Raw genomic sequence first — 26688 nt, 5'->3', positions numbered from 1 at the left:
CCGTGGAAATTGCAGCTCAAAAGAAATAAGAGGTCAGTAATTCTGTTTTATGCTCACATTGATTGGTTAGTAGGGAGGAGTGAAGATGTGGTTCCTCTTCCTAAAATTTCATTATTTAACTCTATTTGTCTGTAAAAATGTTTCATTGTATTGGCATGGGATGATGGAATCCTTTGTGGATTGTTTTATGGTCTGACCATTCAGAAAACATCATTTGACTGCTTCTCATTGAATGAAAATGAAAAGATGTAATGTGTCTTGAAGGGTGGCAGAAGGAAGCAGTGCAGCTATAATTCTCACTTAACAGGCACTTAGAATGCAGAGTAGTTCAGACGCATGCTGCATCTTATTGAATTTACCTGAAAGGAATGCTACTTGTGTCTCAAGCTCCAAGAGCATTAAAGAGACACCTTCAGCACAAAACACAGTGGGTCCAAATAAAAACAAATGTTACCAATGTACACAATACATAATACAATAAGGCATATAAATCCATGGCAGATCACCTTCTGAATATCTTTTAACAATCTGAAAACATGGGAAAATCTGTTACAACAATGTGCTATGGACTTGCTTTTATCACAGACCATGAAACCTTGTACATCTCTGCATAAAGGAATGCAATTATGTGTAAGACACAGTTGTTACAGCACAAACACACACACACACACACACACACACACACACACACACACACTAAACTAATTTCAGAGATGAAGTGATGCCTCAATAAATCCCAGTTTTCACCAAGAGCATGTCTGGGAGCATTAGTTCTGGAACCCCCACAGGGAATTACAGCATCAACCAAAGCAGAGAGTCAGTATACTCCTGACAGCAACAGAGTGCCACCCAACATGAATGCCACAGATAACAATCAAGCACTCGGTTGCTTCTTAAAAATAAATCTGTGACATCTCCTGTGTGTGCACAACGCAGTGGCTGCATCTCTAAACCCCCCACCCCATTTTGGATGGAACATTCACATGTCCTGTGGTATACACTGTGACACTGTTGTGTTCATGCCTCTGTGGCTATACCCTTTCCAAGTAAATCAATCCTGCCTTGGATTACATGATTTAAAAAAAAGGTTTTGGTACAGATTCAATCTAACCAAAATATGTGATTTCTCCTTTATGTAACGGAATTAATCAATTGCTCTCGTTTTCCTTTTTATTGTCACTTGATACATTAAATACCATTTTTCATTAATTTTCACAACTACAGACATCATAAAATTGTGTAAAGGTGAGTAAAACTGCTCCTTGCTTAAACTTGTTACTGAACAAGATTGGGCGGCAGTGTGATAGGGTGGCAGTACAGAATAGCGGTAAGGACCAGGACTTATAACCAAAAGGTTGCTGGTTTGATTCTCCACTGGGGCACTGCCATTATACCCTTGGTCATGATAGTTAACCCAGAGTTGCCTCAGTCAATATACAGCCATATAGAAGGATAACATGTAAAAGAAAAAAAAAACTGTAACTTGTGTAAGTTGCTCTGGATAAGAGTGTCTGCAAAATGACAATAATGTAATGTAAATTAATGAACACCGAGGACAAAAAACACAGTGGTGAGACTGAATGTGGGCTTCATTTCAAGTGTGTTACAGAAGCACAATAGGTCCTGAGTCAGGAAGAGCTGCAGCAGTGAGCGAAAAGGAACCAGGCTTTAGTGAAACAGGACACATTTTGTCTCCCCAGCAATCAGAGCAGGCGGCTACTTTTCCTGTGACGGAGCAGCCAGCTGCATGCCAGACAAGATGCATCACATCACCGTGCTCAATGAATCACCGCTCTGATGCGTACTGATAAACATGTATCCATGTCCAAAGCCTTGTAGCACAATACAGCAGGCATTCCTTGCAGTTTCCACATGAGGTGGTTCCCGTCAAAATCGGATTTTAACTCAGTGTCTTGGAAGCGCTTCATTAGGATTTTGACAGAGAGTACCATTATATTGAATATGTAAAAAAACAGGTAGATTTATTGGCCACCACCTGTCTCTCAGCAGGCCTTTAGTAAGGAGTCCCAGATCATTCAAATCACTGCAAAACTTAAAAATGAAAATAATTAGGAATATAACTGGAGAGAGGGGGAGAAATAAAACAGTGAAAAATTGATTAATTGTCCTATTAATGGATTAATCACTCTGTCCCTATTTGCTACGTAAGAAATAAATTAGGCTACCTCACCCTAGGGAATAACCCAGCTCTGTTGATATATTCCTTGGTATGGTCGCTATTTGTATTTGAGCTGCAGCATTGATTTCAGGCCTGTTAACAGATTGTTAAAGATGTTATTATCTGCACAATTTTGTTGTAATGCCACACAACCCTTCCCTGCACATGAAATACTGCCATTCATGCATTATTTAGATGCCCTTCATGAATGCTTCTGTCCTTGTTTGTATCTGAGGCAGTTACTTAGTGATAACCAAATTAATCTTTTTACTTTAATAACATTTCTACTTCAATTAATTAATTAAATTGGTTACGCAACCCTTGGGATTCACTCGACTCTGTTTATATTTTCAGAGATACAGCTGCTGCAATGGCTTGAGCCAAGGCATTGATTCCAGGGTTGCTAATAGATTGCTGAAGACACTTTATTTATTATGAGCTTGAGTTAGTACTAATCCACACCAGTCTTCCTTACACATGAAACATTGGCATTCATGTATAATTTAGACGCACTTTGCCAATGCCATGTCCTTGTTTATGTACGTGCCTTGTAAGGCAGCTACTCAATTAGGGACAATCAAATGAATTGTTAATGCAGGTGTGGTTTTGAGAATGTGTACAAAAGGGGAAAAAGAAAAACTTTAAGCCCTTTCCATTCATTTTAAGTTTTTATTTTCCTATTCATAAAAGGCAAATGGCAGAATCACTCTTTTACCTTGCACACTGAAAAATTAGGGTACTTGTCCCTTTGAGCTGTTTTTCTCCAAAAGTCGCTGTACTCCTCCACTGTGTATGACAGCATGTATTGGGTAGTTGTGACTTCAATGGGAGCTGGCATTCTTTTGGCTCTCAGCTACAATAGATATTGCTGAACCAACCCAAAGAGACCACGCGATAACAAATAGAACACAATGAATTGCTCCAATATGTTTTTTTCCATCCAAAGTTGTAACATTGTTGTACTATATGAGTTCAGGGGCATCACTGCACTGATTTGAAGTTCCAGTCCAAGTTCTTTTGTCCCTGGGAAAAGCAAAAAAATATATCTGTCCCTTTCTTTCACAGTGTATTTAAAATGGTCCTGTATTGAGAGGCTGTGGGCAAATGAGTCACAGGTCCGTGTTCCAATGATCTCAAGGATTTTGAAACCTGCTTTAAATGAATTTATTTCCTGCATAGTTTTCCTCTTGACAAAAATATACAACTACCAGTTTGGTACACATTAACAAACTGAACACACACTGTTCCAAATGTTTCCTAAATTATTTTGTGTAACTTGGTCCTGTGTACTTTCTTCTTGTGATCTGAAGAGAATGTGATTTTCATTATAGGTATGGCCTTGGGAAAATCCTTAATATAGGTAGCTGTGCTTTCTTACTGCAGTGTATTGCAAATAAACATGCTGTTGTAAGCTTAGCTGTTTGCTGATATCTGGTTCATTTTAGTTGGAGGGACCTAACTCTCAGCAGATGGGATGTATGGTGTATGCATTTGCATTGCCAATGCATAACAAGGATAAATGGTATACCTGCCTTCCCAATTGTGAAAATGTACAAATGGTACATTTGTACAACTGGCACCAATAGACATTATTAGCCTTGCATTTCCCTTATGGCCTGATTACATAAAGATTGCTGACATCACAAGGCATGCAGCAGCCCACATAGAAATGGGATCAATTCCTCTGTGAACATTTAATTTGATCTGCAATATACATTGCCAAAGTTAACAACTACAGTTATTTCCTTCTTAGAGTGTGTGCTTCATCGTTGCATACCTTTAATTTAAGCATTATTCCATATTATCTTTGATGGAGAAACACTAATTCAGAGTAGAACGGCTTTTGTTTAAGTACAAAATTTGATGCATGACTGGCTGTGTCAGGAATTATTCCCTTAAATAATAATACAATGAATGGAAGGATCACCTGCAAACAAAATGAATGAAAAGTATGTTAAAGTATGAAAAATGAAAAGTATGTTAAAAGGAACAGTGGTTTTAGTTCTACAGTTGTTATATCACTGGTGCAAAAGAACACCACTCATTTTATTTTGACCTAGAACTGCTTGCCTCTCAATTATTAACCTTTAGTCATATTCTCATGGGGCATTTATGTAAATGTTCTACTTTAAAATGTAGAACCGTTGAATCCATGTTTTTGGTCATGCACACACTAAGCTGGGTTCTGCATAAAAATCATCATTCTGCTTTGAATTTCATAAATTAAATAGTCATTTTACAAGACAAGTGACAAAATAATGAGATTTACTCAAATTATGTGTTAGCTGTTTCAGAGAAAATAACTGTAAATGTGTCAGCAGAATAATTATAAATAGAATAATAATGTTAGGCGGAACGTCAGACATTACACCCACTATCAATCTTAAAAGAAAAATGAAAAAGTAGCAGAAGAAACACATAATACATTTTGCTGCCAGGGACTGTTCAGACTGTCACAAATGGATGAGACATGGTACAATAAGGCAAGACTCATGTCAACTGAGGGGCTTATCTTGTTATCCTCTCTTTGATTTTGAGCTTTTAGTAACACTGCCCTTAAGGGTTCTACATAAGAACTACATACACACCTACAGGACATTTGTAAATTCTGTTATATTTGAATTCACCTGCATATGAAGGTAAGGCCAGTAACTCTACCCCCCTCCCTCTTTATAATCAAAAACCAATTAAGCTCAATTACTTCACACAGAAATGAATTCTCTCTTTTCTGTATCCATCCTCAGCACCTCTGATTTGTTTTTGAATTGTACACTCTTGTACTGCTTCACTGAATGAAACTCAAACACAGGGTAACAGTGATGTGAAGGCAGACATAAGCATCACAGAGACACACATATCTGTCCTGAATATAACACTACTCTGATACATGTAAACAGAAAGTTAAGAGTATTTCCAAGTAAACACCATGTACCAACAGACAAACACTTCCTGGTGAGTCATGGGACAAACCTACTTATCACATCAAAATTCAGTGCTTTTATCTTTTCTTTATGCCCCACTATCAGCTACAAATCATGTTTTTTTTGCAAATGCTATACAGCTTCAATTTTATGTCATGTTTTGCAGACATCCTTTTCCAAGATGTTTTAAAATTTAACTTTGATTAGCAGTCTCCCATATTCATGGAATTGGCTTTGAATTTCTTCAACACAGTTATTTCCAATATGTCTGCAATATTTGAGTGAATATTACAGCACACATTGGGCTTATATATAAATATGCTAAACTTGTCACATTTTCTGTGATTTCCATTATTTCCCATGAGTTATTTTTTAAACATATTGATTGAAATTTTGACATTAAATATCCAGTTGTAAGCATGTTAACTTTTATAGCTGCCTTGGATCAGGGTGTCTCCTAAAATATTTAACACAGACAGTTTTTAATGTAAAGTATCCAATTCTGTAGTGTACAGCTGAGTTTAAAGAGACTTTTGTTTGACACACTGACTATGTACAGCTAAGGTTTTTCTTGCACACATAAAGATGAGAAGTCACCTCTTTCAAAAATACAGAGAAGAACATTCTAAATGATGTTGCCATTGCTTTATTAAAACGTCTTCAATTGCATGGTATGATCTATCGATATTTCAGTGACATTTGCTTTACTGTATCCATAACTTTAACACCTTCCTCATTTATATATTGCCTTTTACTCCACGGCCTCTTATTCTTATTTACTGATTGATAAAACAACCATATTTTCATTTATTTTTTCCATTGTTTTACCTAATGTAAAGTGAAACAAGAAGGTACCATGGAAAATAGCACATGTGATTGTTCTGCCTGTAATCTATTTAAGCAACATGTTGTCTTTGGAATGTGCCGTTGTCTTAGTTCATCACAACTGGAACCCTTCTTCAAAGAATATTTTGATTAGTTCATTCACTGATCTCAATATTGATTCCTTGCTTCCCACTGAAAGCATTTAAGGCTATGGTCTGGAAGAAATGGCGTACATTGGCATACAATAGATGAGGCATTTGGCAATAAATAATGCATGATGAATTTTAGACATACTTAAAATAAATGTGAGACTGGTGTTTTTAGTCAAAATTCCATACTTTTTAAAGAAAACAATCTAGCCTTAGTTCTTTTTTAATACGCAATACTAAACCTTAAACATTCTTTTTCTGAGTGGTTATTGACATGAAAATTTACATTTAAATTGGTACTGGAGAAGACAGTCTAAGAAAAAATAAGCTGTTGCTAACCCCATTATCTAGTCTCAGTGTATTATGTTTGGTAATGCCTTTCTGTGTTTGATTGTGCTTTGCTCTCTCCTGCTGCTGTGGACAGAATCCTGAATATGTTCTTACTTGGTAATATATACACAGTTTTTTTCTTCGCATTACTCAAGAACTACATTGTTCACAATTATATGTGAGTGGCAATTTCTATTTCAGCATCAGAATGGACATCCTTTACTGAGATGCGTAGGTTATGCTATTATTATGCTATTATTATTTACTTGGAGGTATTTTAGCAGCCATACTACCAGAAACTCAGAAATTTCAGTCCCTGTATCTATTTTAGGAACACAGTGGAGATGTATTGCCGCTATAGTGTTGTATCTACAGACAGGTAAAAAATTAAAGGAAAAACCAACATAAAGTGTCTTAGTAAGGTGTTGGGCCACCACGAGCTGCCAGAACAGCTTAAATGCATCTTGGCATAGGTTCTACAAGTCTCTGGAACTCTATTGGGGGAATGGAACACCACTTCCAAAAGATATTCCCTCATCTGGTGTTTTGATGATGATGGTGGAGAGCGCTGTCTAACATGTCGGTCCAAAATCTCCCATAGGTGTTCAATTGCTATAGCATATGATTCACATCATTTCCATACTCATCAAACCATGCACTGACCCCTCGTGCCATATGGATGGGGGCATTGACATCCTGGAAGAGACCACTCCCATCAGGATAGAAATGTTTCATCATAGGATAAAGGTGATCACTCAGAACAACTTTGTATTGATTTGCAGTGAAAACACAAACTAAAAACAAAAACATTAAATTAATATGCAAAAAAGATTATGCCTCGCATACTGTAACTATTTGACCTACTTCTGGCTATGTACCTAACTAGCATCAATTTTTTTTTGTTTTCTTTACAAATTAATTTTTTAACATTAACACAATCAATTCTATATTACTGATGTAAATCTGCCCTTCAAATGATCGATCTCAAAATGAAGTGCCACAACCTGGGCAACCTCTTACACAAGCTGAACAAGCACTATTCCAAAGGAAACCTGCCCAATGTTTCCTCCATTCTTTTTTGTTACTTCGTCCCAATTTTTTTTTCCATCCAGGTGCTTACAATCAATACAGCATGACTCTTTTGGGGGTAATATACATCCTGCACATTTGTAGAGTGTGTGAGGTTTCACTGTCTGTTTGGCTCAGGTCATGTTCATTCAGTGAGTGGGGTGATCAGTGAAATATCAAGACAGTAGATATATTGTTGTGAATATATTTGAAAAAGGAGCTCTGGTGTGAAATCCATATTTTCACTAATGATATGCTTCCCAAGTGCAGAAGTGAGCATGGTAGTGCTTGTGAGGTAAAATTTCATTCAGTACAAATGCTTGAACATGAACCAGAATTAACACCTGTTTCCTCTCTTCCCTGCAATTACCACAAGCCTTGCTAAATCTCATTAGGCATTCCTCATGCATTCATTTGCATACTCTTCTCCCTATATCTCACATCAGAACTTTATTTTCAGATCAGCACTACCAAAAATATATATGCATTACGGCTAACTCACCAAAAGCAAAGGCCAATGCATTCCCACATTTAATATGCAGAAGTGCTGGTGTGTCAGCATAGTAAATATGCTTAGGTCCTTTGCATGAGGTTATGGTTTTACAGGTATTAAAATCCTCCACAAACATTTATTAAATCTTTAGGATTTTTTTTCTTATCCTCAGAAGAAATAAGGTCTGAAAAGTACACAACTAATTCAGGATAAATATTTGATTCCACTGCAGACGCAAATCAGCAGAGGTCACAGAAGCAATGCAAGTCATACCATATTTAGCTCTGTAGCTCTCTGCATAGTGCTGCGCTGGTGAGTCCGTATAAAGATTGTCCCCAGGGACTATTGAATCACAGAAGTATTGGATGACTTACAGATATAAATAACCTTACATCAGAACTTTTTGGAAAATATGATCATTGTTTGTTTCTGTGAACCTTTAGCTGTCGACAGTAATATGGGATTCGAGTATTTTCACTCAATATCAAAAGAAAATAGGTGGGAGGTAAGTCTCTTCCATACTTACAAAATAAATAAATAAATAAATAAAAACTGGCAATGATATCTTGGATTTTGCATCTGATCACAATGGATATGGACTTTCCAACACTGTCAGGTGCGAGGGAATTACAAATGCAATGTGGGTTTTGTCACATTGGAAAGGGACACTGGTGAAAAACAGACAAAATCAGCACAGCCATATCGGGAGGGGTGGGGTGGGGTGGGGGGGGGGCTCTGTAGGGAGGAACACTCATAGCAGTTGTTGAGGCACAACCCAGCATGGTGCAAGGCCTCTGTGCTGCACAGCATTGGATGGAACACTGTCTCACTGTGCTTTGTATCCTTTGAGGCCCATTGATGGACAATGCTGGGATTCCGCCAAGGGGCAAATCGAAGGCATCATAGACAATCTCTGCATGTCTGAAAAACAAAGAGCAAACCATTGAAGTCCTTTAAGTGAAGAGTAAGAGTGAGATTGCATCATGTGTGCTAGCCCTTGAATAGGACTCACAGAACCTTGAAGGTCAGAGGCTAGGCTGCTAGGCCTGTGTTTGCACCCCCCCCCCCCTCCACTTTCCACCAACCACTGCACCACCTAGGGAACATTTTATTACTAGTGGCATGAAGTGAGTACATATGGTCCCTGGGATTCTTTTCATCAGGTGCAACAGGTTATACTTTTGAATTGTACAGCTGTAACATACACTGGCTGTAAAGTTTTAAAGGAAGAAAAAAACACAAAATGCAAAAGTCTAAATTCAGGGAAATTTTACACGTCAACACCAATATGAGCTGAATAGCACCTCTTGCAAAAGGCCTGTCACACCCATGCAGGTCAACCATGGCTTATTCTAATGTTGAATCCTCTACTGAGACAAGATGTGACTTGAAATGAATGTGTGATAGCTGATGGTCACTAGTAAACTAACCTGATACAAGGCTATCTCATCAGGGTTAAAGAGTGGTGTTGGGTATTAGAGGTACTAATGCTGCTTTTACATGTTGGGTTTTACCTGTTATTCAAATAAAATTCATGGAAATTCATGGAAAAATGAGGATAATGACTGTCAAGGAGAGACATAATGTGTGCCTTGTACATACTGTACAAGTACCAGACAAAACATCAGACATAAGTCAGAACTGAAATTTATTTACACTTATTTTTTTAAAAAGAGAACTTCTAGTGAAAAGGTATATCAAACAATTCTAGAGTTTTTTTTGCAGTTCTTTGCACTTATTTTTGGTTTACTGAAAATTGTCCTATTATTGCTGATTCATGACTGCAAAAGCATTACCTTGATAATACCACTCTTAATGTCATCTAGCTTCAGTATAAATCAAATCAACTTTCGAACAAAGGTCCATGTAGTGCAACTCGGGGCATGTTTTTTTGAGATTTCACATGAAAGTGAATAGAAAATGGTGGGACTGTTACATTATTTCTTACATCCATTGAGTCACAATGATAGAAAGACAAAGATACACTGTGAGAAAGACATAAATAGTCCCTGAAAACGTTAGGTGAATCAAGATGGGAGATATTCTTTGAAAAGTGAAAGGAGGGGTCACTTTTAAAGAAAGCACAGTGCAAGTCAACTGTCTGAAAGCTGAATGCAGTATGAAAAGGCAATGAACTGTCACACAGATGTATATCAACAGTAAGATGAAAATGTAAGAAGTATTTCTTAAAAGGAAAGTAACTTTAAAAGGAAGTTAAATTACACTTTTATTGTATTTCTGGATAGAAAATGAGCTCTGGTGTACCAAGAAACTCAGAAGAATCTTTTGAACTGGAAAGAACCCCCCCCACTGACATATGATACAGACATATGGCCAAGTGATCATATGTTTTAGAATACAATGAACTATATTAAGAAGAACAGTCTCAAAAAAATGGCTTACATGTTTTTTTTCCCCATTTTCTCCCCAATTTGGAATGGCCAATTCCCTGAATTCTGGAATGTCCAATTTGTTATCATTCGGTCTCATTGCACAACCCCCACTGTCAATCCGGGAGAGCGTGGACAAGCACGTGCCCTCTTCTGAGACACGTGATGTTAGCCGCTGCTTCTTTTCGCATTGCGATCCACAAGCTAAGCTAGCACAGAGATGAGTCGGAAGAAGATATTTCATATGCAGCTTTGCAGCCCCACAGGCGCCCAATCAACCAGCGGGGGTCGCTGTTGCTAATGGGACCGAAGCCCCTGCCAACATAGCCACCCCTATCCCACGCGGAATGGAGCCAATGTGTTCCGTCTGTGAGCTCCCGGTCACTGTTGGCTAGTGACACGGTTGGGTTCGAACCCAGGCTGTAGCGTTCAGTCTACACTCAGAACGAGTGCTTTTACCACTCTTATATGAATTGGTCTATTTTAAACTTGGACTATGTTTTATGTGTGTTTTACCCTTGCACATTTTCATTAAATGATAATCACATGATGTTAATGTATTTCATAATTTAAATAGTTTAGAATACTTTGAAATTTGTAATAATGTAAGTTATGCTGGGTATTGAATATATACATTCAAAGTCAAAAGTCAAAGTCAACTTTATTGTCAATTCTCCAATATGCACAGGACATACGGAGGATTGAAATTGCGTTTCTCTCAGGCCCACGGTGACAATACAACAGTTCGACATAACACAATGACACTGAGAGACAAGAACAAGAATTCAATGTATGATATCTGTGGTTTAAAGCGTGACCTGTTGATTTGGAAGACATGATGTTAACAAATGCATTCTTGATACAAGGAATGACTCAACAATAAAATACACCCTGATTCAAATTAAGATTGGACAGAAATTAAATACTGACAGTGGTTCAACAGTGATTGTGATCCATTGTCTTACAATGCTCTGGACAGTACACTACTCAGGCAGTACACACTGTGGCCCAGATTAGCCGCGGTGACTGCGGTGTAGTTTGTCTAACTTTGAAAATTTTAAGCAAGTGGTTTATATTTTAATGTTTGCATCTTGAACAACAGGATGACTTTATCAGAGTGCTGCTGAAACAAACTAAAAATGTAAATGAGGAAGAGAACACTTGCATGCATTCATAACTCAAAGGTAAATTACCCCTGTACTGCCGTCACTCCTCTCACACATGGGATTAGAAGAGATGGGAGGGTGATAAAGACAGCAAATGGGCCCTTTTCTTCAGCAAATGTTTATTTTGACATTTATTGTAATGATATTTATTTTATGTGAATTCCCCATGTGCTGTTAACTCTCAGTGTGTCATGATAACGCATTCAGAGCGACCCGTCTAACATGCAAATGCGTAGTAGGGCGGAATTGGCACCACACTAAGACTCCTCAGAGCAGCATTACTGACTCATGGTTATGTGCAGAGTACCATATACATATCTTAGAGAGTGCAATGTCCATTTCCTCAGGGGTATCTTTTTGATTGATCATAAGACTAAAGTAAGACTCAAGAAGGCTGGAAAGCATCCTTGTTTTCCTGTCACGTTGACTGGTATCCAGGCACATAGTTTTCACTTTTTATCTCAAAATGTAATAGGTAACTTATCCAGTATACAAAATTCATTGGATTAAAATTCTGGCTCTCTCATGTTATGTCATTCTTCTCAATATGATCTTACAGGTGAACAAAGCCAAAATGATTCTTACAAACAGATTGATTGATTGCTTGATTCTTACAAGGAGAATATTTAAACAGCCTCAGGAATAGGAATGATTCTGTCCTAGAGTTTTTCATCACTATATTCTGTTGATTCTTATATCAGTAATTCTTATACATGGAGTGCGCTCAGTTCTCTGAAAGTTATGTTATAGTGACATGAATTCTTTCCAAGATAGCTGCCTCTATATGCTTGTTTCATTTTCTCATATTTAATGATAAATACTTCAAACACCAGATGCAGTGATTGTGATGCAGTGATTGTGATCTGTGACTGTGATTTCAGAATTTGTTTTGAAAAGACATTTTCCAATGCTAGTGTGAACACTAGTAAATCCAATAAAACATAAGTACAAACATCCTGGGGTCTCTTCTGCAGACATCAGTTGTTTTCTCATTGACAATCCTACCACTGAGCAGGATTGCTCCTGGTAATAGGACCACCGCTATTCCACCATTCTGTGTTGGCACTGCTGTGTAGTGTTCTGAGACAGATGACAGGAGTACCAAAAATGGAGAAAAGAAAACTGCTCTTGCCACATGTATTATGCTGTTTCTGACACAGCGTGTTTTTATTATTTGTATTGTTGTTATTATTATTTCCTATGGAAAACAATCCCAGAAATATCACCCATACTATGAAGGGCACAATGGCCAAATGGTAAATTGCAGTTTTATAGAATAGAGATGTTTAAAAAAAATATATTGGATTACAGTCATTTCCTCCAGTTCTTTACCTCACTCCGATGAATTCTTACATCATATACCATCAACATCCAAAATGTCTGGGAATTCTGTATTATGATTTGATTGTGATACATGAATTTACATTTGTTTGCAACATAGGCTCATTGAAAAAATGCTGTTATTCCATTTCAGTTTGCTTTTTTATCATTTATCATTATCCAAAAATGTTGATCCACTTACATAACATGCGTACTGCTTGTTTACCTCAGAGAAGCACCAAGGTACTTCAGGTGATGATGCTTTCACATCAAGGCCCATATTGCATCATGCTGAAGAACCATGGGGCAGGTGCTTTGCTCATTTCACGGCAAATGATGTGACAGAGTCATCTGGCACTTTATCAACCCACACCTCATCCCTCAGCTCCTCTCTTAACCCTACTATCAATGAAATCAAAGGCATGTGTTCAGTAAGTCAAGGTGCTTTATTCATCAGTCGGGGATATCTTTCAGCTCACTTTAAATTTGCAACAAGAGCTCAGAATTTACCTTCTCTCACAAATCCATCTGTCTTGAAAATAATAGCATGAAATCTTTTTTTCATTTTCCCAGTCACCAGTCTCAAAACTGAGCCATGGCTTCTGTAGATGATAGATAGGTAAAATATGTATTCCATGTTTTCAGATCCATTATTTGTTTTGGAAATATACTTTTAAATGGGTTCAACGGGGAATTGCATTCCTGATATCTCTCCTGAATGTTGTACTGTGATCGCGAATGTAATGATGGATATAATTTGATTTGTTAATAGCCCTTACAATCTTGAGAAGGGACTCATTTTGTCTGATGTTCTTGAAATGACCCTGCAGAATTACATCCACATCAGTCTAAAATCTGCCTCTCCTGTCTTGCCTTGTCTATGGTGGTTTGGCGTACACTCTTATTTTTCACATGTCCAATAAGTCATTTTGATTTGCAGTCGTCCGAAGTGGTCTCTCAACGGGTTTTCAGTGTTGTCGGAACAGGCGCATGGTCTGTAATTATTTTTAGTGGAGAAGCAGACAGATGCCAAAGGACCCCTGCCACCAACTGACCTACTCTAGGTGGGAGGGAAAAGATGGCTTTGCTGCACGCAGGCAATCAGGTTTGATTTGGATGTCTCGGCTCAGCGAAGAGATTGGCAGTGTCTGAACCTGACCGATGACACCAGTGCTGATTTTGAAAATGTGCGAAACACACAAAACTCAGTACACGCACACAGACACACACCACATGATCAAAATACATTATCAGGCTCCTAATATCAAGTTCATATTGTGGCCAGGGGGAAATGCTTTACAGGATTGCCAAAACATTCATTCATGTATTGGTTACCCTGCATATAAACTCCATCATTTTTCTTGCGTTATCTTCCCTCAGCATCAATTTGTGATTTCTTGTGGTGCTCATTTTCTTGGCAGTCTCTGTGCTGTTGCCACCACTTGCAGCCAGGGCTTTAACCAACCACACAGTTATGTTACAGACATGCTACTTGTGTCCTTTGTATTGCGCATTATTAGTTACCGTAGCAATCATTAGAAGAAGATAAAGACAGCATTATCTGGATTTATTTGTGGTGTTTTGCTGATTGATGAACACTTTCAATCTGACCCCAAAACCAAATACCATAGTGACATCTGAAAAATTTTAAATAATAATCTTAAATTCTTTCCATCATATTGACATTTTTATAAATCAATAAAGCTGTAAAGGTTCTGTCAGATATAATACAAACATTATTGCCATGTTTTTTTCTTTTTTATAAGACTATATATATATATATATATATATATATATATATATATATATATATATATATATATATATACACATATATATATATATATATATATATATATATATATATATATGTATATAGATGTATGTGTGTGTGTGTGCGCGCACCTTACTGGCATATGTGGTCCTTCAGTGAGTTAGTTGGAAAAAATCACAGAAATACTCTGAGAAATAGCTCTTCTATAAATTGTGCTGAACTGCACTGTTTAATCGTCATAATCTCCACATATTGTGGCTGAATTAATCTCATTTTGTGAATTGAGGATGCCAAATGGACCTCAATGATGAGCCTGGGGAGAATTTCTGATCATCTCTCTCAAGCTCGTTGCTGAAAATGAGCATATTCATTTCCCCCATATAAATAGAGTCTTAAATTAGATCTGAATTCAACAAGGATGGTTTAGTGTCACTGACACCCACTTCTTTGTGTAGCAAATGTAGTTTGGAGCAAAGATTAAAGGGCTTTTGGCTGTTATGGATCCACTGCTTGTTAAATGCATCCTTATACAAGAGATATGACAATTAATTCACACAAATTAATATTTACTTGCTAGCTCAATTGTCTATGCATTACAAATAATATATATATATACACATATTATATGACAGGGTGACAGTATAGCATAGTGGTAAGGTGCAGGGGTTGTAACCAAAAGGCTGCTGGTTCATTTCCCTGGTAGGGCACTGCTGCTGTACCTGTGGGCAAGGTACTTAACCCACAACTGCCACAGTAAACATACAGCTGTATCAATGAGAGAGCCTCCTTGTATATACAACTTGTTTTCATTAAGTAAAACTGAGTCTTACATGTAAAAATAAGTAATAATAATAAGATCAGTTAAAGTGGATTAACTTAAATTCAAGTATGAGTGGTGCTTGTTCTATGAGAGAAGAACACAATTGTATTAAAGCAGTTTTTTTAGGGAAACAACAAGCACGTTTCTAAAGACAGACAGCTTTTTTGTTTTGTTTTGAAATGTCTGTTTCCAAAAAGTCTTATTAAGCCATCCGTATTCTAATAGCCAGCTAAGACTTTAAATATTCTCTGTGTATCAGTATTGTGTGAAAGAGGCCATAGAAAAATTTTTACAATAAATGTGAATAAAAATAAAAGGAATTTCCCTCCTGAGTGGTGATCACTTAGCCTTTGGAGACATGACACATCAGAGCCAATGGTGCAGAATTCTGGCAAAGACTGGAACACAGTTGCACCGAGGCTTAACAGAGCAGCAGCAAAGCCGGCACAGAGAGCCGGCCAGTCTGACAGTCTGTTAACATTCCCTTTCATCCCAGATTTCTGCCACAACCAAAAGGCAATGAGACACTATTGCAGAGATAGAACACGCACTTGAATGATTGAGGTCACGCAGGTGACCTCATAAAGCATAGTCTATTGCAGTCTCCCAAGGTGAGCGCTGAATTATGGTGTCATTAAAGGACAGGGCGAGTAGCCAAGGTTAGTATGTAAAGTGCAATCATCCACCTCCCTTCACCCGTCATTAGTCGTTCTCTTAGGCCGAGCGGGAGCCATGCCTTGAACTTGCAGCGCTGCCACTCTGTCCCTGCTGAGAATGGATCCATCGTGACCATTTATATCCGTGTGTGTCAGGCCTGCCGCTGGTGAGTATGTGTGAGTGCTGTCACTAATCATTAAGGTTGTTCCATAAAAAATGAGGGATGTCTCGACCTATGGCCACATTACATCCTAATTTATAAATGGAGTCCTGAAAAAAGGCAGACCGGCTTTGAGTTGGCTGCATGGGTATCAGCTTGCAAGGATTGATTTTTGGCTTGCCCTGTTGAGGTGCCTATTAAAATGTTGTTTCTGTCCATGACCCTTATTTAATTGACCGTTGGTAAGATCTGTCCCCACATAATGCCGTTAGCTGTCACTGGGTTTTTTGATTGAACTTATTAGACCTTGTTGAGCGTGATTTGAAGACTATGAATTGTACAGTTATTGGAAATAATTTACATGTTAAAATTACACCCCTCAATCATCAGTTTTAGGGAAGGTGTCAAATTCCATTTTATAATTTTGTTCAGCAACATACATTTTACCATTCACTGTATGTCTGCTCTGGACTTGCACTGTATTCACACAGTTTACAAAGAAATGGAAATAAGAATACGTACTTCACCAAGGTAAGTCAAAATGACTAAAATAAAACACTAACACTGCTTATAATCATATAAACTATACTGACAATCCTTTTGCAAGTTTAAAAGCCCCAAACACACTAGCCCCTGTAATATAGTTTTAAATGAATTTTGAAGCTATTTACTCCTATTGTGATGATTAAGACAAGTTTTTGTGAGAGCATTAAATTCCATGATTTTTTTTAAATCAAAATGGATTGCAATTGCTTTAAAGTGTGCAATTTTAACACATTCCTAATTTTGCAAATACAATGCTGCCATTTTGAGGCATTCAAAAGCCATTCAGTGCGAAGCAGTTCAACATTCGCTGTGTTTAGCCAATATGGTATTTTCAGAGATGCAGATAATGGTGCATTGAGTCCCGTTGTGTTCCCACTCATTAGGTGGCAGAGATTACATCCAGCCGAGTGCTGAATGGCACTGGCACTATGGAGAGTCAGGGGTGGAGTGCAGATTGCTTCTATATGCCATCACTGAGATGTATTTGTGTCTCTGGAAAGGATTACACAATAGCTCCTAATGAACTATCACAGTAAGCAGGGGGCAAATTGGCTTGCTGCCACCTGTCGCCAGGCAATGCCCTTTTAAAATCCTGGTGAAAGGCCAGCGGGCAATTATAATAACAATTAAAAACAATACGGAAACATGTTGAAATATAATTTGTCAAGTCCCTCACCATTAGAACAAAATTGGTGTGGTCCAAAAAAGAGTCCGTGGGTTCAAATGGCATAGCAATGTTTATTTTGTTAGTGTCATTAGCAAGAAGAGAAGAAAAAGGATTTTTAAACCTAAGATTATTATCTAACCTTGTCTTCAATTTTGAAACAGATAAACGTGATGATGTTCTTTTTAGCTTGATATTAGCATAGGTTTCAACACCAAAATTAAAATGATCATGAATTTACTGAAGCAAGCTTTTTGAGACATGGAATACCATCTATTTCTGTTATGGAACTTGAATGGATACACTTATGTTCTATTGTGCTGGAAGTCGCTCTGGATGAGAGCGTCTGCTTATTGCATGTGATGTAATGTAATGTGGACCACTGAGAGACAAAATTCAAAGCTTAGATTTTCCAGAAATATTTTTGTCATTCATGTGTCTTGAGAAAAGAGAGCGACAAAAATATGATGTTCATAAAATTAGTCACTTTAACTGCATTTTTATTGTCATTGTGCTCCAAAAACATATTGATTCAAATAATTCAGATTCTTAGGTTTGAAATCACATACTGTGCTTTGTTCAAAAATTTGCAATGCAATGTCTAGTCTTATGGATGCTGCCAATGGAAAGGACAGAGTAATTTTAGTAATCCCTTCTGTATTGCAAATTGTTTGACACAAGAAAGAGTATTGCCTCCCAGATTAATGACAGATTGTTAAATGAATGTTAAAATAATGCTGCAAGATTTAAGGCCTATGCTTAGTCTCGTTTTCTGCTTTAATGCTTGACCTCTGATAAAACATTGCAAAAAGCATCATGATGAAAGATTTCTCGTTGTTTTGTTGTTTTACATCATGAACTTGAAATCTCATCTTGTTTCTTCTAAAACAACCTTGACTTTTGGAATGAAAAACACTTCTTTCCAATTTCTCGAAATCCTGTACAGAGGCCATGCAATAAGAAAGGTACATCAGAGTAATTCAAACATTCTACTCTAGATGTATTTAGAACCCTCCTCTATCGCAGGCTCTCAATATCTAAGCTGTTGATGTCCTCTTGCCAAGACTGTCAAGTTATTGCAAGCAATTTATGCATAACTACAACCTCATCTAATACCACCAACATGTTGTTATAACAATGACATTTGGGGCTGGATTTTAAACAAAGCCCTGAGGATTTACAGAGATCCAGTTGTTCATGCCATCCAGAGTTTTGGATTTGGAGATTTACCATGATGGCTGAGGAGATAATCCAACAATGGGCTGGTATGCATTCAAATTCAGATGGCTATAATATACACTTAAAGCTCTACTGCAGCCATTGGAGGCAAATGTGACATATTAGCAATTTCCGTTTGTGATCCACTTGTGTTTTAACACAGTTCTCTCTATTTCTGAAGATTAAATTCAAATATTCAAAATCCAAATGGTGGAGTATTGTGGTAAAAAAGAGTGTGCTGACATTGCTCTTCATTGAAGTTATAAATTATTCACCGTGATATGAGTTGATTAAAAACAGAATAACCTGAATAAAGACATGAATATGTGTCTTAAATTAACAGCAAACAAGCACATCAGTGGCAAATGTAAGAAAACTATAAAAGAAGTAAAATATGCTAAATATAAGTTAAAGATTAAATAGTGTGAATGCAATTTTTACTTGTATGCATAAATATTTATAAACACTATTAGTTTGGACTAATGATTACAAAAAGAAATTTCAATCATTAAATCAGATATGAAAATTAGATAATAACATGCTAGATGTCTGCAGAAACCAACTGAAAGACAAAATATACCCCTAGAAAGCATGAATAAACTCTGTACCCCTGTAACAAATGCATTAATGCAGCCTTAATGCAAATATGTTAAATAAAGTTCAATGTCCATAGGAATCCCCTAGATTGCAATGAAGGCTACTATTTACTTCCTAAAATGTCTTTGGAATTAGCTATGTTTTTTATTTGTTTGAAAAGAATTGGATAAACCAACTGAACATATTGCATTCGTAGCAGGATAATTTGAGTATCTTGGATGGTAACATATTGTCAATATACAGTATACTGCTGAAGGTACTGAAACAATTCATGTTAAGCATCCTGTTCAATGGTACAAGGGCAGTGCCCACCTGGGAATCTTCCCTGTAACCTTTGTGTTGCAAGTCCAACTCATTATGGATCACTTTATACCACTGCCTATGTGTCATATGTCCCACGTTGCCAATTTTCTCTCTAACTGAACGTGAAGGACCCCCAAAGCACACCGCAAAATTCCAACACAGACATGTCACATTAGAAGGATATTTTCTGTCCCACATTCTACACTACATACTTGTAACAAACAGTAGAACACATGTTTAGGCTAATGCAACATACCTTTACACATCACAAAAAATACTGTAGCAGATATTCTCAAAACAAGCAATAAATGGGGCCCCCTAAGAATACTGCAGTTGCCCAGGAGAGAGGTGAGAGAACGAAGAGGAGATGCCACATGATGCACCACTGCCCCAAGGTCCACAGCTGAATAAGAGCTTTCCTTCTGGCCTTCATCACACACAACCCACTGCAGGCCAGGACAGAATATACTGGCGGCTCTCCCTGTGGATAAGTTAGGTGGTAGAACTTGACCATCTAACTCTCTTGTTGAGAGCAGTGTCTTGCTCACTACAGCTTGTTCATTATGTCCATTCCAGCTTCCCCCTTGCCATCTGACCCCGGTAGCTTAAAAAGAGAGGGCCCCACTCCTCCAACAAATCAGCTCCCTAAGCAAGACACACGAGTTGAGGAGAAACAATTGCAGACTGCTAACTGTATATCAAGCAATTATCTATTGTGCCTCCTACTTCAGTCTGCCTCCCTGCCTACAGATTGTCTGACCCTTGCACATGGTAAATTGAGTTCTGCAGACAAACTGATATCCTGAGTGGCCAAAAATATGACCGAATACAAAACAAATGGTAACTTGAGTTAACAGTACCATCAGAACAGATAGTCCCCTTAAAAACGATTACAACTTCTTGTTTTTTTGAGCTGTATCATAGAGATTAATAGTTTCATCCATCCTTTCATTTAGAATTTGATAAGGTATGACATTCATTCAGAAAATGAAATTTCTGGAACTTTCTTCACCTTTACAATGAGTACAACCTTTCTTATATTTTGAGTATCAATAGATGCATTAAATTTTCTTTTGCTTTTTGTGATGGATTCTAGTTTCCTCCAACACACTTTTCTTCGGCATTAATATTACATGTTTCCCGTATGTATTCATAAGACTGACAAGCTTTCATTTCAGTGAAGTTTTAGTATCTGCAGAAAAAGATCTCAAGAGAAATCAGTCAAATACAAGACATTTATTAGATTATTGTTGCTGATGTTGTATCTCCATATAACAGATGCGCATACATTCCCACATGAATTGAAAACATTCTGCCACAATTTCAATCTGTACTTCCTTTGTGTTTTCCTTCTCGGTTATGACAGAATAAACCTGAAAACATCAACTGCCGCTTTTTTATGCCTTTAGTCACATACATCATTGCTTTTGCACACGTTGGAATGCACTACCGTGTCTGATGCGCACTATTGCTTTGGAATGAATTACCACAGTGAATAAGAGCCTCACAGAAGAATATTTGCTTTTAATCCTGAAAGAGATGGAGTTACTCTGCAACAAACATTGTGAATACAAGGACAAATGACAGTTGGTTTTTTCTTCCTGGAAACAGAAAAGAAAAAAAAAAGAACTGATAAATTCAGTAGTGCTAAAAAATACCTCCTTCCTGTAATGGCCAAGTAAGTAGACATGCATTAATCAACAAAAGTGGTGATACTCAAGAAGATCAGTCAACAGTACTGTTAGATGGTACCTCCTTGACATAAGGGTTGACCTGGTTTTAGAAGCAATTACATAAGCTAGACATTTTTGGGGCTCATTATCTGTACGGCCAGGTGTGATTCCTACTCTGGTCTCTGAGCCCAAATTAAAATGTTTCCAAGTCAATTTGCAATAAAATCCTTTGAACTCATTTCATTCACATAGAAATTTGTCTCTACTGAATTTAATAATGCCCACACTGTAGTAAAGGTAAAAGTCTCCATTTTACCTTTACCCATCTAATCTGTTAAACGTAACGTAAATGATCTGAAAGAAGGTGTCCCAGGTACACATGTCTGTACTCTGTGAATGCATATTTCTTAGTCTACTGATTTGTGACAATCAGTGAGCACATTGAAATTAATATCTATATTGTAATCATTACCAAACAACATGTTTAAATCTTACCAGGGCACTTTACTCCTTGATGTATGATAACTTCAGTGTTTCTCTGAAAGAACAGGCATCTTCTGACAGTGGGTTTGGCATTTACTGTTCCTTCCCCTCAGCTGCCAGTGTTCAAATGTTTGATTGACTGAGTCCCCCAAGGGGTGGGGTCAACACCACAGAATTCACCCATGGTGTCTAAGTCTCATGAAGTGCTGCTGCTGAAAAAGCCCATTCGCAGATGGATACACTGCAGCCAATGAAGGGATGCACCTGGTCAGCAACAATGTTCAAATATTCTGTGGTATTCAAACATTGCCATACTTGTATCAAGAGACCTAATGTGTTCCACAAAACACACCCCACACCATTACACAGCCACCAGTGGGCTGTGTTGTTGACACCCAGCAGGATGGATTCATCGAGTCACGTGGAGTTTGCCATATATTCGTCCCTTCAGTGTGAAACAGCACAAACTCCTCCACTGTCCAGTGTTTGTGTTCCTTCACTCACTGCAATTGTAGCTCCTTGTACACCAGAAATAGATGTATATTGTTCCTGACTGTGCCATACCTGTTACTTGGTAGGCAGCTCACATTACAGTAGGTACTGTATACTGCTAGCTATCTATCTAGCTAATAAAGCCATGGTATAGTTTGCTTACAGTGCAGCTGTCATACTCTAACATCCTCTGCATGACTACACTTTAGATACTTAACACTGAGTAAGCATTCTTGATTCATAAATATGTGTAAACAAGTTTCACATATCACAATGACTAATATGTCCCCTACATTAGGTTTTCTTGCTACATAAACTAGACTTCCTGGGGTGATTAGCTAAATCACTTTAGTCCATTTGCCCAAACGTGCATAGATGTGTTGAGCATGAAAAACCTCAACCTCAAAAATTATCATCATATAACTTCTTATGCTGAACAACGCACTTGGCACACACTCCATAGCATAAGTAGTGTCTGTCTGAATTGAAAATATGTCTAATACCAATTGACTAACTAGATTGCCAGCCAATCAGTCACTTCATGTGCAGAATCATTGCTAAGTACTTATGCTAATGTTAATCTGCTAATGTTCACAAACATGATGCTCAGTTCTCCATTATAAAATAAATTGTGTCTGTCAGCTCTGACAGAAAATCCCTGAGAATGACAGTTGCCCAATTCCCCAGGCTTGCAAAAGACATGTTAGGAAAGTAAAATCAGTCACTTGATGATAATGCATCAAATCATCAACATGTAATCCCCTGTGCTCATCAACGTACAAGTTGCATACTTCTCCACTGCAAAATAAGCTAAGCGGTAGTTGCTATGATCAAAAATTCCAAATTTTATCATTTACATTATCAGACATTCAAAAGATTTAAACAGAACATAAATTAGATGGCAAAATACATGTGAGGCAAGCGTATTTGCCTGTTTGAGCAGTGTGGCTCGCTGCTCCGCATTTGCACATAATCATTAGACATATTCTCTCTGTTGAAGTGATCTCATCAAACAGGAAGAAGAGAGGCCAAATGCTTAGACTAGTTTAGGATTGGCTGGTAACTGTCCCACTGTCAGTCCCTCTGATCACTGTCTCACTTGTCACCCATTTTGTTAAAGAGTTATTTGCCAAGGTCAGACACAGAATACATTGAAAAAGCTAAATAAATAATTCATGAATAAAATACTAATGTGAACTCTGTCAAACAAGTATTGACCATTCATTAAGTAGTAATACCATTGTGCAATGTGGATATAGGATATAGAACTGGCATACATTCTCAAACCTACATTGTGTTTCATTAAGTCTAGAATTTGCAGGAAGCTCTATGTACTAACAGTGCCACTTTCCTCAAACCAAGATGACATTTCACTTGCACTCCAATGGACCAGAAGTTAATTTGCTTTAACATAGTCATCTCCTCAAACCCATGATGTTTCATTGATACTTGTAACAGTTGACAGAAATCAGTCTTTGCAAACCTACATATTTTGATCAGTGCCTGTAGAAATGATCAAAAGAAGGATGTTCAGGCTCAATCCTTTCCAAACCCATGCATATGTCATGAAACTCTGAACTATAATTATGAACCATGTTAATTTGTGTTATTGTAGGAAACATGAACATCATGAATCTACAATGTGGATATGCACTGCTAAGGCTTTTCAGCACACTGGTACTTTAGCTCTAGCTATCTGAATCATCTGTGCACTTATGGATTTATGATTTAAGATTGCTTATTTTGTGCTAGCAAAATAATTACTTAAATTGTGTGTGTGGGGGGGGGACCTGTTGGCTCTTTCCCTCACTTGACGTTTCCCCAGGAAAAAAAGAAGGTGTAGGCAGGGCAAACAGGGCTTAGTGAGTCTGGAGCTGGTACCGCAAGTAGCCATGGGCATAGGGTGGCGTGCTGTGACCCAGTGAGATGGTGGGGGAAGCTGGGGGGTCAGTGTCTGACAAAATGGGGTGGCTATATCCAGTCAACTGGTTGCTAATGAGGGACCTATATGTATATGTATAGATACACTATATGGACAAAAGTATTCGGATGCCTGACCATTACTTTGTAATGACATTTTATTCAAATACATATACTTTAATATGGAGTTGGTTCCCTTTTTGCAGCTATAACAGCTTCCACTCTTCTTGGAAGGCTTTCCACAAGATTTTGGAGTGTTTGTGTGGGAATTTGTGCCCATTCATTCTGTAGAGCATTTATGAGGTCAGGCACTGATGTTGGACGAGAAGGCCTGGCTCGCAATCTCCGTTCCAGTTCATCCCAAAGGTGCTCAATGGGGTTGAGGTCAGGACTCTGTGTGGGCCAGTCAAGTTCTTCCACACCGAACTCATCAAACCATGTCTTTATAGTCCTTGCTTTGTGCACTGGGGCACAGTCATGTTGGAATAGAAAAGGGCCTTCCCCAAACTGTTGCCACAAAGTTGGAAGCATAGCATTGTCCAAAATGTCTTGGTATGCTGAAGCTATATACATACATATACATGGAAATATATAAATCTAACTCTGAATATATAAATGTAAGCCTGAATATAACAAATGTATTGAAATGGTTAGAAGTGGAACTTTCTCCTATATTCTATTTGTGTTTTAGAGGTTTCTGTTGTCTTTCTTTTGCAGTGGTCTTCAAGGAACATTTGTGCTAATTTTCTCTTCAATTCCAATTCATTAGGACTAGTCCTGCTTCAGTAGTCAGCTCAGCTTGCAGGTATTCTTAATCAAATATGTTCGAATACTTGTAGAACTTTTGAATTTGCAGACACAGTCAAATACTTGAATTTTAATGAACTGAAATTACACTATGTCTTTTTTCTTGAAGGTTTAACAGAATCCAAATGTGACCGCTTGCATCACTATGCATTGTAAGATTCATAAACCATATGTCTGGCTTTCCAAATCTACAACAGTATTGTCATTCTAGAAGGCACATTTTCTGCTGTTTCGAATCTGTGCAAAATGGCAAAATATACAACATTGCCAGGAGTAAATGCACTTGCATCACAGAAGTGTTCACACAATTTGGTTGCACAATCACATAGGTATAGACACTCCTGCCACTGGTTATAAGCAGATCCGTAACTGAAGGAGTACAATAAAGCTGAGCTCTACTTTCAGACCAATTTGTCATGTACCTTTTAGCAACACACTCATCAAGACTACCTAAGTATTATTTCTGTCTGAGGTCACTCACATTTTCTTCTTCCTTTATGAGGGTGAGGTATGAAAGGATCAGAAATGATAGCTGCTGCATCTCATCAAGATAGCATCTAACTACAGTCCATTTCACATATTGACATACATTTTCAAAAGAACAAAAGCTAAACTCCAATTTTCTTGACTGATGGTGATGGTGCTGATCATCCTCAGAATGAAAATGATGAGGCAATAATAGCAGTTACTTTTAAGAATCCCACTCTTGAACCATGGGAGCTTGATTGCAACCAGATTGGTACTGTGGCACTCTGATGAACCACCTTAAACAAGAAACTGTTTTTTGGGTCTTCCACCTCATCACAAATTCAGAAGTCACTGAAACAAACAATCAAAAAACACTTCGTATGACAAGAAAATAAAAGTAAAATAAATAACATGACTTTGTTAGGTAGGGATTTTGCAAAGGATAGAACGCCCTCCTTTCATGTTCCACAGCCAAATCACCTGCGTGTATACACACCACAATACAATAATGGGCTACCCATGATTCATTCCACACAAACCATGTGGGTGGGTTTCATCCATCGACCTGTGAGAGCACACTGATCAACACCTGTGTTTGTTTACACTCTGAGCCCATTCATCTTAATTACATCGGTGGTCACATTAGGTTCTAATATATTGTGAGAGTATGCACCTGGGAGTGCCACTGTTTCTAATGTACCTCAATGCTCTGTATTGATTTTCACACTGAGGCCATATTACTTTGACAGTCTTCCAAAGGTGTATTTATCCTGGGCTATTCCAAACCCTCAACGAGACTACATTGGTCTGTAGACTACTGTTTGTTTTCTCTGGGAACCATAGGAGGAATGGCAAATCACTTTAATGGTGGGCCAAGAAAAAACAAAATCAGAAACTGTAACACTGATACTGTTGTAATTTACTTGTATTGATGTGTTTTGTGTGTATTTGTGTGAGAGAGAAGGAGAAAAAGAAATGTGCATGGGCATGTTATTCCTTGTATTACTCTTCCCTGTTTCAGTGACTTGAAAGTTTGAGAGTTATTGGGCCTCAGATTGTAATTCCAGCCTCCAGAAATCTGTACACTTATACAGATAATTATTCTATCAGGACTAGAACAAGGTGCAGGGGAATGTGGTTAATTTATTAAATACCAGTCAGTTTTATTTCGGTTTTGTTCTGGTCACATCATGCTTTGTTCCATGGCTCTGCAGGGATGTTTTGGACATTGATGAAAGGCTTGCTCCATTAAATAATTTGAGATA

Source organism: Megalops cyprinoides, chromosome 16, assembly GCF_013368585.1.
Source record: "Megalops cyprinoides isolate fMegCyp1 chromosome 16, fMegCyp1.pri, whole genome shotgun sequence".
NCBI classification, from domain to species: Eukaryota; Metazoa; Chordata; class Actinopteri; order Elopiformes; family Megalopidae; genus Megalops; species Megalops cyprinoides.
The sequence above is the reverse complement of the archived record's forward strand: the minus strand, read 5'-3'. Positions refer to the sequence as shown.